Source organism: Panthera uncia (assembly GCF_023721935.1).
Source record: "Panthera uncia isolate 11264 chromosome A1 unlocalized genomic scaffold, Puncia_PCG_1.0 HiC_scaffold_17, whole genome shotgun sequence".
In the NCBI taxonomy this organism is placed as follows: domain Eukaryota; kingdom Metazoa; phylum Chordata; class Mammalia; order Carnivora; family Felidae; genus Panthera; species Panthera uncia.
In genome coordinates this window covers 29,560,722-29,583,602 of record NW_026057577.1, presented here as the reverse complement: position 1 = coordinate 29,583,602, position 22,881 = coordinate 29,560,722, and positions in this window count along the sequence as shown.

The following is a 22,881-nucleotide window of genomic DNA, read 5'->3' as shown; positions in this document are numbered from 1 at the left end:
TATTCTGAGAGAGGTTGAGAGAGAGAAACCACATTCCCATAATATATTACAGTATATTGTTAATTGTTCTATTTTATTATTGTTGCTAATCCTAACTGTGCCCGATTCATAAGCTAAACTTTATCATAGGTATGTATATAGGAAAAAACGTAGTATATATGGGCTTGCATACTGGCCATTTTCATGTGTCTATTGGGGGCCTTGGAATGTATCCCTTGTGGATAAGGTGGAGGGGGGGTACTGTCCCAACCTCAGAAACCACTCCACAATTTGAAAGGATTAAATACAAGCAATTTATGCACAGGGCATTGTTTCAAGTAATAAAGCATTCAATGGAATATACACCTGCATGTGATCAGGCAAGGAGAGAAAGGAAGGCCTACGGATACCACTGTCACCCCCAGGTGACCACGGGCATACCCAAAGCTGTGCCTTCCTGTGGAGTAAATCAGAGGCTTCATTAACACTGTATTGTGTGTGTTGGGAGGGGATAAATGTAACTACAATAATCCAGACAGTCACTACAATATCAACAAGCCAATAACAACAACAAGCTGCAGAGGAGGGAGACTAGCTTCCAGAGTTGCTACACTGAAAAACAAGGCAGCACAAACTGCCTGTGCAAGATGAGATGTCAGACTTAGCAGCAAAAGACTTCAGAATAGCCCTTCTAAATATGTTCATGGAATGGAAAGCATAATTAAAGAAGTAAAGCAAGATGTGATAACAATGCCCTATCAAATAGAGAATGTCGATAAAGAGACATAAATTACAAAAAAAAAAAAAAAAAAAAAAGAGAGAGAGAACCAAGTGGAAATTCTGGAGTTGAAAAGCACACTAACAGAAATTAAAAAAAAAAAAAAAAAATCATTCGAGGTTGCAATAGTAAACTTTACCTGGCAGAGGAAAGAGTTAGTGAACTTGAAGATACATCAATAGAGATTATGCAAGCCAAAGAACCAAGTGAAAAAAGTAGGGAAAAGTAGACACAGCCTCAGAGAAACACGAGGGATACCATCAAATGCATCAACTGAGTATAAACAGAGTATCGGAGGAAAGGAGAGAAAGGAGTAGAGGGAATATTCCAAAAATTAACGGCAGAAAAGTTCCCAAATGTATTGAAAAACAACCTGCACATCCAAGAAGCTCAATCAACTCCAGGTATAATAAAAACAGAGATCCACAAACAGACATATCATAGTAAAATTTCTGAAAATCAGAGACAAGGAGAAAGTCCCGAAAACAGCCAAGAGAAAAATGACGTCAGTTACAAGGGGATCCCAATAAGACATACAGTTGACTTACCACTCCAGTAGAAACAATGGAGGCCAGAAGACAGCAGGATAGTATTCAAAATTCTCAATTAAAAAATCATCAGCCAAGAACGCTATATCCAGCCAAGTTATCTTTCAAAAATGGAGGGGACAAGCACTGAGTAATGTATAGAATTGTTGAATCATTATATATAACACTGAAACTACTATAACACTGTACATTAATTATACTTGAATTAAAAAATGGTATTTGGGGCGCCTGGGTGGCTCAGTCGGTTTAAGCGGCCGACTTCGGCTCAGGTCATGATCTCGCGGTCCGTGAGTTCCAGCCCCGCGTCGGGCTCTGCGCTGACAGCTCAGAGCCTGGAGCCTGTTTCAGATTCTGTGTCTCCCTCTCTCTCTGATCCTCCCCCGTTCATGCTCTGTCTCTCTCTGTCTCAAAAATAAATAAACATTAAAAAAAATTTTTTTAAATGGTATTTTTGCAGATATTGGATTCAATGTTTTTTATATATGCCTATTAAGTCAAACTTGCTTTAAAAAATGGAGGTGAAATAAAGACTTTCCAAAATCATAAAAGCTGAGAGTAATTATTGCTAACAGGACTGCTTTAGAAGAAATACTGAGGAATTAACCTCAAACAGTAATTCGAATCCAAATGATAACAAGGCACTGATAAAGGTAACAGTATATATGCATATTTTTCTCTTTCTGATAACTGATTTAAAAAGCAACTATATAAAATAACATGTAGGGGCACCTGGGTGGCTCAGTCAGTTGAGCTCTGACTTCGGCTCAGATTCTGATCTCACGGTTCATGGGTTCGAGCCCCGCGTCAGGCTCTGTGCTGACACCTCAGAGCCTGGAGCCTGCTTCAGATTCTGTGTCTCCCTCTCTCTGTGCTCCTCCCCTGCTTTCTGTCTCTCTGTCTCTCTCAAAAATAAATAAACATTAAAAAACTAAAAAATAAGAAAAAAACCATGTATATAATGTAATGTTGGGTTTATAACATACCACAATGTAATGTGTGTGTACTATTCTTGCCAGTAATAGCACAAAGGAGGTAGGTGGGAGCAAAATTGTATTGGGATAAGGAAACCACTACAGATGGCAAAGCAACAACTATAACAAAGTATTTTTGTGTTTGTAACATTAATAGATATACTATGTGTAACGCTATACCACAAAAAGGAGGAAAAGGGAATAGAGCTTTATAGGAATGACATTTCATTATAACACTGTAATTATGCTAGTACACATTTGAAGCAGGCTCTCCTAGGTTGATGTAGATAATAAACCCCAGAGCAACCACAGAAAACATAACTGAAAGATGACAGGTGAAAAAACATTAAAGAAATAAAAATGACATTTTTAATTTATAAGGTGGGAGTGGAAAGACCTTAAAAGTTGGAAAAAGGTAGGGAATAACTTTAGGTTTTAGGGAGTTTGTTTAGACAGAAGGAAGGTGCTGGGTCTCCTCTGAACATGGCTGAGTTTCTTGGCAAGAAAGCAGGATTCTGAGGACCAAGGTATTTTCAAACTTCCTCTGAACACTACTCTTTTTTTTTTTAATTTTTTTAAAATGTTTATTCATTTTTGAGAGAGAGAGAGAGAGAGAGAGAGAGCGCACAAGCAGGGGAAGGGCATAGAGACAGGGAGACACAGAATCTGAAGCAGGCTCCAGGCTGTGAGCTGTTGGCCCATGGCCAGATGTGGGGCTCGAACCCATGAACCTCAAGATCATGACCTGAGCGGAAGTCCGACACTTAACCAACTGAGCCACTCAGGCGCTCTTTTATCTTGCGCAATGAAACAGTCTTATTTTTATGTAAATAATCCCAAGTGGGAGACTGACTTACAAATATTTTTAAGCAATTTAGTAAAAATAGTAGTATTCACACTGTACTGATTTGAGGTTGAGTATATAAAAGGAAGAGGCTGTAGAAATCTGGTAATTGGTATGATCAACGTAACCTGTCCAACCTCTGAGAGAGTTTAGGTTTATTAGATGATAGTATCTTTCTTTCCCTCTAAAATGAGATTGTTTACCGCCCTGGCATTAGCAGAAAGTTCCTAACACTGAGGACACCAACGCAAGCTAAGTGTCTACTTTGATACTGTTCCTGTCTAAATGCATTAATATTTTCTGAAAGATGGAGAACTGCATAATTAACTGACTATATTTAGTGCTGAAGAGTTGCTATTGACATCTGTAGCATACAACTCTTAAAAAAACAACGATTGTTTCTCTGATAACCACAGAGGCAATTCTATCATTTTTGTAAACATCTAATCATGTAAGGAAAAAAATGAAAAGTAATATGCAGAAGCTACATGCAGAATATGAAAACAAAATACTGGGAAAAAAATCAAATAAGACTGAAAATATTTGGCAAGTGAAATGTGGTCCTGAAGAAGTCACTATGTTACAAAATGTTACTTCTCTTTACATTATCATTTTAGTATAATTGCCCCCCCAACAAAGCCTAATAGAATTTTAAGGGATATTTAAAGATGATTTATATATATGGGAAATCAGTGAGAGTGACTAAAAGGAGTTTACAAAATAACAGTGAAGGGGGGCTTCTATTATCAGAAAATCAATGACATTAAAGAGTTACAGTTACTAAAGCAGCATGACACTTGCAGAAGAGAATGGATAGATATCCATGAATAAGAACAGAAAACTCCAAGAGAGACCCAAGGTCAGCACTGGTATAGATAAAGACACTACAGATCAACAGAGGAAGTTTTGTACTTTCCAGTAAATAGTGTTCAAATTTGCCTACATTTTTAGAAAAAAATTGGGTCTTTATTTCCTATTATTCACCCCAATGCATATTAAACAATTAATGTAAGACCATGAGAGTAAGTAATGTAAGACCATGCAAAATACAGATGAATATCTGTTCACTTTGTGACAAAATACATACTAAGCATAAAAGCAAATGGAATCAGAAAAAAAATTCGTCTGTTAGAGAAAAATTTCAAGCTTCAACATGTTGAGAAGTTTGGAAGTAGGAAAAATGTCCGTAGCATTTACAACGGACGGTTAATATTTTAAATATAAAAATATTTTTGTAAATCACTATGAAGGCAATACTCCTACAGTAAAATGAAAACAGATATAAGAGGCAATTCGGAAAAGAAGAAACACAAGTGGCCAAGTTAAAAACAAAACAAAAAAAAGCTCAGGGGCACTTGGCTGGCTCAGTTGGTTAAGTGTCCCACTCTTGATTTTGGCTCGAGTCATGATGCCAGGGTCGTGAGACAGAGTCCGGAGTTGGGCTCCGTGCTGGGTGTGGAGATTCTGGCTTGGGATTCTCTCTCTCCCTCTTCCTCTGCACCTCACCTGCTCTCTCTCTCTCTCTGTGTCTCTCACTCTCTCTCTCAAAAAAAAAAAAAAAAAAAGCTCAAATTCACTGTAATCAAGAAAACGAAAACTGCAACCATGATATAGCAGTGTCACTTATTATCCAGGTAGGATGTTTTTCATTCCAATTACAGAAAACCTGACTAAATGTAGCTCAGAAAATCGTAATGTTTATTATCTCACACAGAAGAGTCTGGTCTGGAGTTGGTCGCCTGCTAGTTAATTTAGTGGCTCGCCATGCTGTCTAGGACCCGCTTTTTCTATCTCTGCCCTCCTCTGCACGCTGCCTCTTGCTCTCCATGCGTGTCCCCTCAGGGTCACCTGAGGGGTGCAGTACCTCTAGTTTCTAGATGTCCCCTCCCACTATGATGAAAAAAAATGGACCGTTTTTCCCTCTGTGTCTCTTTTAATCAAAGAGTGACCCACTTCCTAGGGGCCCTCAAGGAGTCCCTTCAGGCTCAGCTGGCTAGGACTGGGTCATGTGCCTGTGATCAACCTTGTTACTGGAAAGGGATATGGAGTTACACCTGTGGGTTTCGATTAGCTAAGATTTACACCCTGAGTCCGAATTAAAGCTTGTATAGTTGCTAGCGGAGTATCAGTGGATGCAAACTTCCTCGGTCAAGCTTTTCAGAAGCTGTTGGACTACATATACCCACTAACCCACAATTCTAGTTGGATGGCTCATAAAAGGCTTCTCACTAAATTATTTTTAAAAATAAGAAATAAGCCACATGCACAAAAATAAGTAGTTGGTTAAAGAGCTCAGGCTATCATTACAAGGTAGAATAATATGGAGCCATCAACATTGTTTTATATACAAGTTATTTATGTGGACATATATTCATGTTCTATCAAGTGGGTAGGAACAATGCTTAAAATATTATCCTATCCTTTAAAAATATAAGTAAAAGTCTGGGAAGATATATACCAATATCTTTTTAAATATTTATTTATTCAGAGAGAGAGAGAGAGAGAGAGGAGAGGAGGGGGAGAGAGAGAGAGAGAGAGAGAGAGAGAGAGAGAGAATCTCAAGCAGCTTCCACACTGTCAGTGCAGAGCTCCATGCAAGGCTCAAAAGAAGCTGTGAGATCATGACCTGAGCTGAAATCAAGAGTCAATGCTTAACCAACTGAGCCACCCAGGCGCCTCTATACCAGTATCTTAATACTGATGTGATGGCTGCAAATTATTAATTTTCCCCTCGGTTTGGGGGGTATTTTCCAACATTTTTAATATTAAAGTTATTTTGTAATTAAAATGGAGGAAACATTAAAAAGGAATAATATTCAATCTTGTTTCATATTTTTTCTTCCCTTTCACAGCCAAGATGAAGGCTCTGACAAGTATGACACGTGCGTTAGTCTGGGATGTTTGCATCAAGAAAGAAGAGACTGGCTCAGCTGTGCACCAGGTTCCTGGCACCAGGAGCCTGAGGAGGGACAGAAGTTCAAGCAGAGCGCGTCGTGTGCAAGACCCAGAAGACCTGGGCTCCTCTGAGCCTGGGGGCACCATTGTTACCTCTGCGAATGTCCAGCCCTCATTCAGCTCTTAAAATGCAATAGGAAAGTGGCTTTGCATTATTTTTAAGTCGAGATTTAAATAGGTGCTTATGTTTGCCCAGAGAAGCAGCGGGTAGCAACAGAAAGCACTGCAGGAAAGAAACTATATAGATGTGTAGCAATTTTGTTTCATCGTTACATAGTACAAATCCCCACCCTTCTTTCACCCTCCTTTCCAGCCAGTTCGGGGACCAGTATTCCTCTTAACTGCGGAAGCTATTTGGAAGGGCTCCATAACAACCAGAATAATGAGAGCTTAAATTACAGCATACTTACTCTGGGCTGCCTTGCTAAATTCCTTGCACATTTTATCACATTTAATCCACATGACTACCTTGGGAAGTTGATGCTATTTTTAATGCTCTTTTCACTGAAAAAGAAACTGGTAACTTTTTTTAAACGTTTTTTAAGGTTACTTTTAAAGGTCACGGGGCTAGGGAGCCGCAGAAGCCAGCGTGTATCCTTGTCTGTTAGGCTCTGAAGTACAAGCTGCCCTCTTCCCTACTGTGTTGCTCCTTAAATTTGGGGGAAAGGGGTGTAAGCATCACTAGGCGTGGCTGAAGGGCAGAGCCAGAGAAGGCACAATATCAGAGTCCTCTATGTCTCCCAGCAAAGTGCGCGGGGGAGTTGGCAGTAGAAGAGCTTTAGGAAGGGTGTGGGGGTGCGTGTTTGGGTAAGAGCACTGGACCTGCTTTGTTGGGGGAAGCACACCAGTGTCTCACTGGGCATTGGGTCTTAGAGAAGCAAATTAGATTGCAGCTGCATCTGTCACATTCTATGGGACAGTCTTCTCCTTTTAAGCATCCAGGTTTGCAACCCTTGACCCTTGATTCCTAAAGTTATGGGACTATTGTCCTCTAATCATGGATTTTCCCATGTGCTTCTGTAAACACAAAAACACATTCACACAGACACACACCAGGATTTCTCACTTTAAATTGCTTGGGTCCAGGAGGAGTGAATGCATAAGCCTAATGAGGTCTGTACATGTGTGAGTGCCATCTGCTCTCCTGGGTACATTACCTGATGGCAGAGGTTTCCTTCTGAGGTTTCCCTTTGGAATGTTAAGTCTATGGTCAACTTAGGCATGGAAGTCACCATGGCCACCATTCATGCAAAGGATTTTGTTAAATACCTACTATAAGACAGAAACAGAAATGATGTAAGACTGACCTTCATATATATCATATATATATATGATATATATATCTTTATATCAATATATAATATTGATATCCTCTCATATATTATGTATATAATATATATATATGACCTTTTTATATAACCCTCAACTTCCAAGTTGCTTTATGTGACTATTAAGGCTGTATAAGTATGACTTATAAAAATGCTTTTCCAGATTCCAAGAAAAATTCAAGGGGTACCTGGGTGGCTCAGTCGGTTAAGCATCTGACTTCGGCTCAGGTCATGATGTCGACGTTTGTGACTTCAGTCGCTGCCTTGGGCCCTCTGCTGTCAGCTCAGAGCCCGCTTCGCATCCTCTGTCCCCCAGTCTCTCTGCCCCTCCCCAGCTGGTGCGCTCTCTCTCTCTCTCTCTCTCTCTCTCATAGATAAACATTTAAAAAAAAAATTCTGTTCAGTGGTACAGGTAATATTCATTGGTGGGCAATAATAAACCTTTGTATTTTAGGATGGAAGGGTTTTCGTGCATTGTCTCATGACAGCTATTTAGGGTCTAAATCCTTAATTATCACCACTAGTTACTGCCGGCAGGCCCCCTTGTCTCCATGATCAGATCTCCACAGCACACGTGGCCTCTCCAGGGCCCAATGTGTTCTCCGGGGCATAACTTCTGCTGCGAAGAAGCAGTTGTCTACCACTGCTGTCACATTTCGTTTACTTTCACTCCTCAAAAGCCAACGCAATATTTTAAGAGGAATAGTGTTCCTATCTTCATTCCACAACCCATTGATTTTTTAATAAAGGAAAGGTTTAGAAAAGGCAGTTCACTAAAGAGGAAAAGCCAATAAATGTGTGAAAATGTTCAAAGGCGCATAAATCAAAATAGGATTGAGGCACCAATTTCATCTTTCGAATTGGCAAGCATTTTTAAATGACTGCACCTCAGTTGCCAATGGTGAGGGGAAACTGGAATTCACCTGGCAGGATATAAATTGGTCTAGAATTTCTGATGGAAAATTTGGCAAGATGCAACAAAAGCCCTTAAAAATGTGCATATTCTATGGTCTCAAATTTCTGCATCTACAAGTTTTTGTCAGAACATAATAGCGATCACGCGCGCATATAAATGTTTCAAGATCTTTATCAAAGTGTCGTTCAGGTTATTTAAAAAGTGGAAGTAAATTTCAAACAATTGATGAAGTCGATTTTGACACCAAATAGTTTTAATAAGGTAGAATAATCTTTACTGATATGGAAAATATTCACAATATTCCATTCAGTGAAAAAAAGGCTATAAAATATTATGCATTTTATTATCCCATTTGATTTTATGTAATACAGTGTGTGTGTGTGTGTGTGTGTGTGTGTGTGTGTGTAAACAGAGGATGGGTGTGGGGGAAACAGACTGGAAGAACAGATACCAGAATGTCACCTATGGTATTCTCTATCTGGTGGTATTAAAAGCGATTTAAGAATTGGCTAAGGAAAGAAGGCCAAAAATATTATTTTTGTGGACACAGTTTTCTGTGTTAAAAAAACCAATTGTGCTGTGACTTCAGTGAACCAGTCAATGCCATGTGAAAAGCTGATATTTAATTTCCTGCATTTGTAAATCCAAATACGGGTTCACACAAGTCGATGTCAGTCACTCTCAATAATAGTCTACGAGACTGGCCAACCCCCTCACTAAAGTCCTTTGTATTAATAAAAGCTACCTTGTAATGAATGCTTAATATACCCTGAGCTCAGGGCTAAGTACCTTTTGGTATAAATTCATAAAATCCTTTCACGAACCCTTTGACCTAGGTAAAATCAATCCCCTTATTGTTGAAAACCCCAAGCTTGACAGAGATTAGGAGGCCTGACCAGGTCACAAAGCCAGTCAATACCAGACAAAGAATGGAAACCCAGCTCTGTGCAGCTCTACACCTTTAGACATCACCTCTCTGGAACACAGCCTCCCACCCACACGTCTGCTGGCACTGCACCAGGAACCTTCAGGGCAATAACCTCATAAGCCCTTCAACTCCATTAAGGTCCCAAAGCACACCGGCTTCCTCTGTTTCTTCTGTCTGACTGAAAGTCAACTGAATATTGTAGATAATCTGACAGATATCTAATCTAGTGAGCTGAGAAAAAAAGGAGTATGTTTGCTCAAAATTCTTTAGGTATGTTTCTAAGAACATACATCTCGGAAATAAGAAAACAGCTCGATGAAGCTCATGTGTTTTGCATAAATATCATTATTCTTGTACCCTACAGCAAAGCAAATATTGGTTTATACACTGCCTAAAGAGCCTTAGGGGAGAAATTAGCATGAAAACCATTTGCTTCCTAAATACAAAGCTTAACTCACAAAATCCAGTTGAAATAAAGACAGCACCGTGAAATAAATCTGATAAAGAGGGCACAATGAAACATCTCTGTGACAACTTAGGAGAAAAAGAAGAAACCGAGAAGAGTCACTCAAATTGTCCAGGACTCTGGTGGGTGGAACCCTGAGACCCGAGGAGGCTTTGCTTACAGCAGGGTGGTGTCATTAAAACAGGCAGGGGGCAAACAGGGATCCGGGTGGGCAGCCTATAAAGCCAATGCATGTCCCCAGGAGGGAGAAGGGAAGCACAGCCTACCTAGAGATAGCTTGGGAAGGCTAAAAGGGAAGACCAGAATGCTGATCGTTCCTAGGGCTGGACCCTTTGGCATTCACAAAACTCAGTCCTGCCCCAGGACCTGCTCAGAAACAATACAAGAAGGAGCCTTCCCAGTGGCCAGTATATGCCCGTAGAATTGTTCTCTTTCCTAAGGCTCAGTTGTGTTGTGCTTGTACCAGAACAGCCAGTCGAGAGCCAAGAAGGCCCTGCATCCTACTACTTCTCTGAATAACCCACAAGTCTGGGTGGGGTGAGGGAGTGGAGGTGGGGGTTGGACTGGGGATCAAACTGCTGGCCAAATTCTGGGGGGACCCCCAGTCTCGAAAAACCCCTTTGGATCTGCATTGCCACAAGCTATGCACTCCTTTTCTTTGTCTTGTCTTTTTACACTACTACCTCAGGCCTCTAAAGTCTGGCATTTTTGTCCCCATCCCACGATCAGCCAAAGATGAAAGGCATGTAAGGATGGCATAACAGAACTTTCCAGCTCCTGCTGAAATCCATTTTCTACTGGGAGCAGCAAATGGAGCCAGCTGATCAGAGGGCTGGCAAAGAGATGCAGGCTGAGAACTGATGCTCTTTATCCATCTCTAACAACCCTGGGAAGAATTCCCAAACAGCACCATTTATAAAAGAACCAGAAATGACCCTGTCCTGACATAGCCCACAGCTTGTCACAAAATCCTTATGTGTCATTCCAAAGATCGCTTTAATTTTATACACTTTGTTTTCTTCTTAATGAAGCTTTTCAGATAATTTACTTCTTAGAAACATGAAGAGTACTTTAAACACTCTAAGGTATGTATGTTTCTGTGGCTAGTGTTATAAATACTGCCGTGTTAATCTTTGTGTCTTTAAAAACATCTTTGCTCCACTATGCTGCTGATCAACATGGCCCAGGGAAGCCATCTGAATCATACTGAGAAAAACTGGAAAGGAATTTAATAAACTTCGATTCATTTCTCTTACGGATTTTGAAGGAGATAACAACAACAAAAAAAGGTATTTTGCAAGACTTCGGTAGAAAGAATTGATTTTCAATTAGTCAGAATAGAAGGAAATAAACGTGCGTCGCTCAGAATGCAAAGGATCAAACAAGTAGGCAAATTAAGTTCTAATGAACCTGAGCAAGACGTTGAATCTGAGTCCCAGTTTTTGAAATCTATAAAACGAGAATGACAACTGTTACTGCACGAAGATTACGTTTCGGAAGGGGGGCCTTGGCACATATGAGCATTTTGTCAGCGCTCACCATCATCACGGTTGCCATTGCCATTTGTTACTGCCACCATATGTGCTTGTGGGCTAGGCTGAACGAAGGAAGATGGAACCGGTGTGCCATGGGAACTTACTTGGTTACAAGGTTGGGACAGTGAGGCCAGATCCTGGTTCTTCAGCTGACCTAGTGGATCTGACGACTACATATTGCACATCTAGTCTCAGGGAGGTGTTCTATAAACATGCACCTCCGGTCACACGGAGGTCTGGGTAAAGTCATGATGCGCTTGTCACGCTGACCCCTGTACCTGAAAACATGTCTATCTTGCAAGTACTATGTTGACTGTATGAGAAAGTCAGACAAGTGACTGAGTTGGGGACTCTAGCCACCCATCTGTCTATCTCTCTAGATGAAGAAAGTCTTGAATGCTGTATTTTCACTAGGTAGAAGTGGGTAAAAGAGCTTACCCTGAAGACACAATTAATAAATAGGCATTCCTTGAAACTCTACCTATTTCTATGTTGTGATCTAAATTATTATTTCCCTTTTTCTTAAAGGGAAACAATATCCTGTTACATATGGATTCTCATCAACTTTTTTCATCTGCCATTCATTCATCTACCATTTATTGTGTTTTTTCTTTGTGTGAGGTAGAGAGCTAGTCGTTGGACCTATTGGCTTATAGTGATCAAGGAACAGTATCAAGGATTCATGTGGCAAAACAGGAGAGACTTCATTATGCTATTGCCTCCGGAGAGGTTATGGGGTGCCCACGTTCAGTCATGGGTCCCTCTTATGCCCATAACCACATGCACTTCTTTCTAAATATCCTGGGCCTGGGTCTCACATTCCTCCAGTCTACGAGGCAATGAACACTAGGTGTTCTAATTTCTCAAAAAGAAGGCATAGGGAGGTACGGCATCCAATTACTGGGAATTGACAGTTTTGTGCAGACAAGGCTTTGAAGGCCTGTGGGTTCACACAATGGGACTAATTAAGAGTGATCAAATAAAAATGAGTTGCATATAGTTTCCTGCCTCTGGATGTGTGGTGATGTACAGCCCCTAACATACACAGAGACTTCTTGAGAGAGATGGGAGCAGGCTGTGAGGAGTAGGTATGAGAAGGACACGGCCTGGCGTGGCCACAAATTCAGTCACAACTAATTGATGATGGTGGCAACAACAGCTTCATTATCCTTGAACGAAACATTTGTGGACATCTTCAGGAAAAAAGGACGAAGCTTGTCCTTTGCAAAGCTGACTCTTTGCATAAAAATACTTATCACACAGTTTGTGGAACTGGAGCTAGAAAGTCATTATTGAGGGTAAGAGAGATTTATTAAGATGCAAAGTGAAATTTGAAGTTTCCACCCATTTTGACACAGGGGCTACATGAAGCACCAGATCCTTCTTTGACAAGAACACCCTGGTGAGTCATCTCACAAGGGTTCTGATTAGTGCCTTTCAGTTCCAGCACATGAGGGGTATGCATCACCATGTGTGTTAAGTCACTAAGGACTTAGGAAAATAATCCTTCAGAAGGATTAAAGTTCCAGGGAGGTCAATTACACAGGGCATAGCACCAAAGTTCTACGTGTTTGGTAAAGTCGCCTTGCTGGTGTTTTTAGTCATAAATTACTTTTTGCAAAACCAGCCCTCCTCTTGGCTAAAAGGATGGCCACGATAACTCCAAAATGGCGTCACATAAGAGCGAATCTGCATAATCACCAGGTAGTGCATACAGAGCCCTCAGCATGAGGCTGGGACATAATAAGAAGGGACCCATGGTCTTATTATCATTTATTTTTTATCATTTCCATTTCATGTGTGTGCAAGTTAATGCCAACAGCGTTTCTAAGAGTATTATGAGAATATTTAATAGAAGAATTGTTGTTTATATGAATGGGGAATGGAAAAGTGAAAATCTTACAGTGGGCTCTACAGAATCAGAGGAGTCACTGGCAACATCCATCTGATGTACTGGTGAGGGGAGGATAAGTCAGAGCTCCCGGGGAAACAGGAGAGGCTGTGTGCACCTGGCTGTTAACATGGGACCACAAAGGTGGAGTTCTTGGAGAGGCTGGGAAACTCTGGCCTCTGTGGAATCAGTCACCCCTTGGAAATCCACCACCTGCGGGCAAGCACTGGGTGGTGGGCAGACATGAGCAACAGCAGGAGCCCAGGGGCTGAGGGGCACCACACATGCGGCACCATTTGTGATCGTCCCTGCTCCACCAGTGCGAGGTGGGCCTCAGCATCACTTCCGCCTCCCAAATCTCACACAAAGTCCTCTTCTGACTCTAACTGGGAACCGTACTGGGAAGAAAGTCCTGGGAAATGTTCTCTCCCTTGGACAGGAGAAGCAATGCCAAACGAATAGAACAATGCCTTAGAGTCGTGACGTCATATGTGAGCTCTGGAATCTACCCCTTGCCAGCTCTGGAACGTTGACAAGTTTCTTCACTTCCTGAGGCCTCAGCTCTCCATATGGAAAATGAAGGTAATAATAGAATCGACCTCAGAAAGCTGATGGGAGGATTAAATGAAGTAATACCTATCGAGGGCTTTGTTCAGGCACAAAATGACAACAACAATAACAATAATAATAGGATTATACAATTGACGTTAATGGTGAGGGTATGAAATCCAACATGGCCTTCTCTACTCAGTACCCCAGAAACTGACCAGGACTATACTGATGAATAGCCAGAGAAGTCCAGCCTGCTCCAAATTCAGTCTTTGACAAGATGTCATGGTCTGCAGGAGAATACAGTTTATCCTACTTCTCTAAGCATGAGCCTTAGCCAGTCAATTACAAGAGTAAATGTGCTTGCATGCTATGAAAATCCTTTGGGTTAGCTGTGTGTTCAGAGTGGCATGAAACAAGTAGAGATGGCTCTCAATAGGCTGTCTGACTCGAGAGACACCACAAAGAAACTGACTCACTGTCAAGCTAGACAGGCACTGAAACCAGCTTTAACACTGTGAATTACCTCTGATGATGTCTAGTCAACACAACTGTCTTCAATCCAACAGTCATGTTTGAATATACTTACTGTGTGTGTGGCTGTGTGTGTGTGTGTGTTCACTAAGCTGAGAGTTTCCATTTATTGAGCAACTACTAAGTGTCATTTACCATGTTAGTCATTAACTATTTAATTAAAGTAAAGGTAAAATTTAAAGTCATTTCCATATAAGGGACAAATAAAACATAATTCTTGCACCCCCAAAGCTCACGGTCTCACAGAATAGAAGAGGAGGTGGAGGCAAAATATTCTTCTCATGAAGATCGTGAGAACTATTTTATAAGTAATAGAAACACATTGCCGTGGGACCCCAGAAGAAGGAAAGACCACACGTTCAAGTTTTCAAGTGTCGGCCCACACATTACTTTCTTTAAAAAGTCATGCCCAAATGAAAGCAGTCCACCTCCTTTTCTTACAATACCCTGATTTATTTTCCTCAGAGCTGTTAGCACAATTGGCAATTAAAAACCTTTTTTCTTTGTTATCATATCCTTCAAATGGAAGATAAACTTCACAAGATAAGAAAATTTATTTATTTTGTTTGATGCTAATTCTTCAGGGACTAAGACATTGCTTATCGCTTAAGATGCTCAATAAAAACCTGTTAAAATAATGAATACGTAGCTGATAGACTCCACGAAGGCTTCATAAAGGAAGAGAAGCTGTGTGCCTTTACATGCACATTCATTCAAGATGTGTCTTAAGAAACGAATGTCAAGGAGGGTTTGCAGTTAGAAGAGTTCAGTTATTATGGGAGAAAGGAACAGGTGACTAGAAGTCCAGAAGCAGATGTCTCAATTCTCAAGCAAACAGCAGCCACCAGGATACATGCCTGTCTTGGAATAATGTATGAATGCATGTGTCATTAGTTCAAAGAAAATGTGACCAAAGAGGGCTGCGGTTGAAAGGACAGCAGAGTTTCTGACGTGAACAAACTTTGTAAGAGGACGTTTTTGACAAGTGATAATTTGTGGTTGGCTTAATGACAAACATTCAAAACACTAAGCAAATAAAAGGAAAAAAAATAACAATCAAAGAAAAGAAAGATTAGTTAAGTTTGACGTCAGGAACTCACTGGCTGTAGACATATTCTTTCTCCTTGGGGCACTCACACAGGTGACAAGGCACCAAGGTGCCGCATCAGGTACCTGAGATCTCTCATGGGAATAAACTCTTCAAGTAGGATGCAACAATTCACTTACTGCTTGTGGCACAGGTTGGTAATCCTCTTCAAATATCTGGTTACTAAGCATCTTTTTTGTGGGGGGAGGGGTTTCATGTGAGTATTTCTTGTATTTAAGGGATCTGTCCCTTCTAGCCCTAGGTCATTAAGAATGGGGGCACTGTCTTCTTGCTCCCTCTCTCTGTTATCTATCCAAAGAGTCAGAAACAAAAGATTCTAAGAGAGTAGAACAGAAGAAGCCTGGACCCCTGAGTCACTGCTTGGAGGAACATCCCTGATGTACATCAGACTGATGTAAGTGAGGGACAAAATTTTGTTGTTGTAAGCCTAAAACTTGGGGTATCTATTTTACTGCAACATAGATGAGACTAGTCATCCTAATATACTCAAAAAAATTACTTTATCCTTTCTTTTTTTCTTTTTTTTTTTGTGGGGGAGGGAAGCAGTGGGGTTTAGTTCTGTTTAAATCTTCATAGGTACTCTCATCATAAAGGGCCACCACTTAAACAATTCAGCCAATTAGACTAATGACCTTGCTTTAAACCCCTGTTCCCATTCAGACCTGGCACATCACAATACAGCTTCAGTAATATACAGTATTGATTTGATCACTGTTTTCCATAATCGTAGAGTCAGGAGACTCCCATTCAGGAAGTGAGATTGAAAACACTTCTTATCATTGAGGAGGGCACTTGTTGGGATGAGCACTGGGTGTTGTATGGAAGCCAATTTGACAATAAATTATATTTAAACATTTTTAAAAAATAAATAAAACACTTCTAATTTTGAGGATCAGAGAATCTGATTTGGATAAGCTCTCTGCAATTTCCCTACATTCTTGGCCACCTTTTCTTCCTCCTATATTTCAATTGACCCTTATTTCATTCTTATATTCTGGCTAGGATAAACAACTCAACCCAACTGAATAATGAAGCGTGATAGGAGGAGAGAAGTGAGGAGTCAAGCACAGCAGGAATGTGTGTAAAATTGGGGCCCCTGCTACTCCAGGGGGGTGCTGCCCACCAGAATGCTATGTAAGAAATGTCCTCTGCAGAATCATTCCCTGAGACACCTCGCACTGAGTGCTCCGGGGTGTGGTGTACGTACAGAACCTGCCTCTCATCGTTATACAGTTTAGTGGCAATGTGAGAAATGTAACAGCAATCCAGAACCCAGAGTGAATTACACATGTCAACACCCTCAAAGAGAAATTGATCCAATTAGGTCACGGTCTCGGAGTAGAATAAGCAATGCTTTAGAAAAAGACAAAGGCTGATTAGTGCACACCCTTGGAATATCTTGCGAAAATACAGTAACATCTAACCTCAGACCCTCTTGCCCATTTTAGTTGTGTGCCTTTGTATTCCCACTTGACATGATTTCCAAATAATTGGTGAAATTATTACAGATTTGGGTTCAATAATTGCATAAGCATTCAAGCATGAATTTGGAGAGAAAATTAAATTAATATAAAAACTTATATTCACTGAAGCCTCAATTATTCTCCTTAGAGTTTAAGTAATAAGCAAAGCTTTAACTCTAAGGGTCTAAAGTACCTTCTGATATGAATTTATCAGTGAATGTATGTGTGTGTGTGTGTGTGTGTGTGTGATCATGCTCACTAATGGAAACTCAGAGAAAATAGAAAAGAAAACATAGGGGAAAGCAGACTCACTTGGGAGTCTGCCATCCCAAACCGCCTATGGATAGTGTATTGTATATTTAACAGAATTAAAGTTATATTTCAAGGTATTATAATGTGAATAAAACGTATAAGTTGTGTTTTTATTTTCACAATGTATACTGTGCTTTCCCCCAAATCATCAAAAATCAGCTTTTCAACAATTTTTTAATGTTTATTTTTGAGAGAGAGAGAGAGAGGGAGAGAGAAAGAAAGAGGGAGGGAGAGGCAGAGATAGAGGGAGACACAGAATCTGAAGCAGGCTCCAGGCTCTGAGCTGTCAGCACAGAGCCTGATGCAGGGTTTGGACTCATGAACTGTGAGATCATGACCCGAGCTGAAGTCAGACACTTAATTGACTGAGCCACCTAGACACTCCTGTAGAGTGGACATTTAATAAATGTTGGATTTTTTTTAAGTTTATTTTTGAGAGAGAGAGAGAGAGAGAGTGTGTGTGTGTGTGTGTGCGCGCGCGCACACGCATGAGTGGGGGAGGGGCAGAAAGAGAGGGAGACACAGAATCCGATGCAGGCTCCAGGCTCTGAGCTGTCAGCACAGAGTCCAACGCAGGGCTCCAACTCACAAACTGTGTGTGAGATCATGACTTGAGCCAAAGTCGGATGCTTAACCAATCAAGCCACCTGGGCACCCCCAAAATCAATTTTTAATATACAATGGAATATGACTCAGCCATAAAAAAAGAATGAGGTCTTGCCATTCTTCTCATCATGGATGGACCTAGAGTGTATTAAGCTACATGAAATAAGTCACAGAAAGACAAACACCATATGATTTCACTTATTCATAGAATGTAAAAAACAAAAGAAAAAAACCAGAATCTCAAATACCGAAACAAACTGGTGGTTGCCAGAGAGAAGGTGGATGGGAGGACAGGTGAGATAGAGGAAGAAGATTAAGAGGTACAAGCTTCCACTTATAAAATAAATAAGTCATGGAGATGAAAAGTACAACATAGGGGATATAGTCAATAACACCGTATGGGGTCCCTGGGAGGCTCAGTCGGTTAAACGTCTGACTCTTGATTTCAGTTCAAGTCATGATCTCAGGGGTCATGGGATTGAGCCCTGCATTGGGCTCCTGCGCTGAGCACTGAGACTTCTTGGGATTCTCTCTCTCTCTCTCTCTCTCTCTCTCTCTCACTGTCTCTCTCTCTGCCCCTCCCCCACTTGCATGCACTGACTCGCACTCTCTTTCAAAAAAAAAAAATAGCGTAATAATATTGTATGGTGACAAACAGTGACTGTATTTATCATGGTGAGAATGAGTAATGTACAGAATTATTGAATCGATATGTTGCATACATGAAACTAATATAACATTGTATGTTAATTATACTTCAACATAATAAAAAAAATAGAACTTTTAAAAAAATGTTCTTAAAAGTTACATTATATTGCATACAAGTGTATCAACATTTAATCCTACATATCCTTATTCCTGCATATTTATATTATTTTTAAAAGCATAGCTCGTTTACAAATAATTAGTTATATATTGTCATGTTTATACATAGGCATATTTTCCATGTTTTAAGTTATTAACCTAGGATATCTTCCTGGAAGTGCAACACTAGGTCAGAGGATATAGTCCTTTCTTGAAATGAATTTTGGGCCATAAAAATACATTTCTGAATACAAAAGTAATTGTGAAAAATTATAATGATCCATGCTATTGCTACCAGAAAATAATCACCACTAGTTGTGTTAGCCTTTTTTTTTTTAATGTTTATGTATTTTTGAGAGACAAAGAGAGACAGCATGAGCGGGAGAGGGCAGAGAGAGAGAGAGGGAGACCCAGAATCTGAAGCAGGCTCCAGGTTCTGAGCTGTCAGCACAGAGCCCGATGTGGGGCTTGAACCCACAAACTGTGAGATCCTGACCTGAGCCGAGGTCAGAGTCTCAACTGACTGAGCCACCCAGGCGTCCCTGTGTTTGCCTTTTTTATTGATACACATATTTCTTTTCACATGCAAAAATAAATCCAAATGTAAATGGTACTATGACCAAGCGATCACCTTTTATATTAAAATGTTCTGATGCCTCTAGAATCCCCAGGGTTGGGGCCGGTGGGGGGAAACTGCATGTTTCCAAGGATAATACTGGATTTGCACATGAAGGAGAGAGGAGAGTGGAAGTGGAAAGTGTTGGCTGTGTTTAAAGCAATCTGCTTGCTCCTCCATATTCAATTCTCCTCTCAGAACCTCATTAGAAAGAGTCTGTCACTTCACTTCCAAATGCATTCTGCCCAGCAGGATTGGCTCCTCTCCAGATACCATCAACTTCACAGAAATCAATGTGGCGGTGGTTGCCCATTCCAAGAATAATCACTTTAAAGACTCCTTGAATATAAAAAATCAATAACAGAGCAAGTCACTGCAATCCATATAATTAAATCACTCCCAAGCACCCTCATTTTTTCTCCAAACAATTGTGGTAAGAGTCTGAGCTGATGGAATCTCCTTAGGGTGCCTCATCTGAGCTCCAGGAGGGTCAGGGCTGGATTCAGACTCATCTTGCTCCTGTGGTAGTCAGTGCTTCTGATCTCAGACAACAAAGCCAGAGCACCAGATAGGCAAGGAGAGAGGTCAGGTGGAAAAACAAACGTCCCTATTCTTGTGAGAGCCAGCGACTGTGCGTTTGGTGGGGTAACGAGCCACTAAAGTCAGCTCCTGTCCATCATCTGTACCAGCAGAGAGGGGTCGGTGCTCATTAAGGGGTATGACCGGTGGCAGGCCAACCTGCCTATTGGAGAACATTCCTGGCATTTCCTTCTCTATGTGAGGCGCTGAGGTGAGGCACAGACAAATTATAATACAATGTCCTTGATGAAGGAGAGATGAGAGGGAGCAAGCAGGAAAGAAGCAGTCAGAAACACAGGGGCCGACTGAGAAGTACAGCAACAGATTGGATACATTGAGGGATGAGAATGGTAGGGGATAATTAACGGAAAGCTTCATGGAGAAGTAAGACTTTGTTGAGGGTCCAAAAATAAAGAAGAAGAGGTCTGCTGCTGCTGATGGGAGATTAAATATTTCAGACCAACATCACCACTGAGAACAACCAGAATATGTGGTGTGTGTGTGTGTGTGTGTGTGTGTGTGTTTGTGTGTGTGTATATGCGTGCACACCTGCTCTTCTAGTGTCCTAGAAGATCATCTTACATTTCAAAATTAAGAGACATGGTTCTATACAAACCATGGGTCAATAAGGAAATTACAAGAGAAATTGGAAAATATTTGAAACAAATGATAAAAAAAGATAAACATTGTAACTGTAATATGAAGCTAAAGATGTTCTCAGACAGACATTTATAGCCTGAAATACAATGTTTTTTTTTTTAAAAAGGTACAAAATCAGTGATTTAGACATTAACAAAAGGCATTCTCAAAAAAACTAGAGAAAGAAAAGTAAATTGAATCCAAAATAAAAGGAAACAAACAATAAATAGATGATCAGAAATCAATGAAAGAGAGAGAAAAAGACTAATAAATTAGATACACCAGGACAAGATACATCAGGTTAAAAAAATAGGACAGCAGACACAAATAACAAACGTCAGGAATGAAAAAAAGGAACACCACAAGATAAGGATATCATAAACAAATGTATGTAAATACATTGGAAAGTTTAGATGAAATAGTCAAATTCCTATAAAACAATTTCAAAATAGACAGAAGAAGTAGAAATATAAATGACCCTCTAACTATTAACAAAATGTAATTCATAATTAAAAACTTGCCTGCACCCCACCACCAAAATGTAGACTCAGGTGGTTCCTCAGGTAAATTTTACTAAACATTTAAGGAGGAAGAATACAGTTTTTAGAACAATTCCTGGTGATAAAAAAAAAAAATGAAGAAAGCACTTCCCACCTCACTTAATGAGGCTATGATTCATTAACACAGCTACAAAAGTTCTAATCAAAATATTGACCATTCTAATATAGTAATACACAAAAAAGGATAATATACCCTGATCACCCACTTACTCTAGGAAGGCAAGGTTAATTTAACACTGTAATTGATCAGTATATTTTGCCACCTTCACAAAATAAAATAAAAACCATATGATCATTTTTCAGGGATGTAGTAAGTGATTTACTAAAATCCAACATCCATTCATAATAAAACTCTTAGAAATAGAAGGGGGCTTTCTAAATATCACACGGGGTATTTATATACTTAGTGGTAAAATGCTGAAGACTTGCCCTCTAAGACTGAAAATGAGAAAATGACTGCTATAGCAACATCTACTTTACATTATACTGAAAACCTGTGTAATAAGGCATGAAAACATAAAAGCGTAAGGACTAGACAGGAAGAAGCAAAATTGTCACGTTTCCACAATGGATGTGATTTTGTGCATGGCAATTTCGGAATAACCCATAAAAAATTTACTAGGATTAATAAATGAAACAGTAAGGTCACTAGGCAAGGTCACTTGGCAAAAATCAATACCAGCAAAAATAGCTCAAACAGACAATTTCAAAAGATACCATTTACAGAACTTAGTTCTTAATTTCTGCCCCATCCCTCCCTGAGGGTGGGCTAACTTAAGTGACTCATATCTAAAGAATACAGGAAATGGGGAAACCAGTCACAGGACAGTGGAGAGCCCTGGCAAATACCACCTCAACCAAGTGATGAAGGTTAATGTCACACCAGTGTTGTCATGTGGATGTCACGTGTCTCCTGATAGGACGTGACTTCACTTCTGTGCATTCTTTCAAAACCCCCAAAACGCATGTCTAATAGTGCAAAAAACATGAGGAAAAACTCAAACTGGGGGACTTCTACAGAGTACCTGGCTAATAATCCTCTATCAAAGTCATGAAAAAGGAAAGACTAAGAAACTGCTACTGACTCCGGGAGACTAAGGAGGTATAATAACTAATTGAGACGTGGTTCATTGGACTTGATCCTGTAACAGAAAGAGAGTATTAATGGAAAAACTAAGGAAATCCAAATAAAGTCTGGAGTTTAGTTAATAGTAATAGTAATGCAAGTGTGTGAGCTTGAAATTATCAGAGGAGCGACTGAAGAAGTCCCTAGAGATAACCCAATTCACCCATCTCCATGTATAGATAGACGTGAGACCCAGGATCCGGAAAATGGAAGGGCTTTGTAGTAATAGTTAACAGTTAATAGTAATGCAAATAGTAATGCAAAGCCTGCACTCCTAGTCAAGAGTCTTGTAGAAGGGAGGATGACATTCATCAAGGGCAACCTTCCACCTCGTTTGATCCTTTTGACATCATGACCAAAGTGACCCGACCTCAACTTACCTTCTTACAATGATGAGAAGGTCATTGCCTGTAAATGGCTGGTCATTGAGAAGTTCTTCCCTAAATCTCCCTGACCAAGGGTTCTTATTCTCTCCTCTGGGTGCAGATGGGCATACAGGGTTGGGTGCCGAGAAGATAACAGCAAGCCCTTACGATCTCCTGGATAGGTGTCTATCTTCCCACAGGCTGTCTCTGAATCTCTATTATTTCCATTGCTGAACAGCTTATAAGCCTTGGGATCTCACAATGTAAAATGGGCCAGAGCAAGTGTAGAATGCTGCCTTTAACAGCATTGCTGCCAGGGTCACTTAAGGGATTCATGGCCTAAGAATGCATATGTAATTTGGGCTGCTCTCTCTTTATCCTGAAATCTTGTAAGCACCTTTTGTTACTGTCAGACAGGAAATACAGACTCATTTTCAATAGCAACCTGAACGGCACGTAATTTGGAAAGAAAGTCAGATTT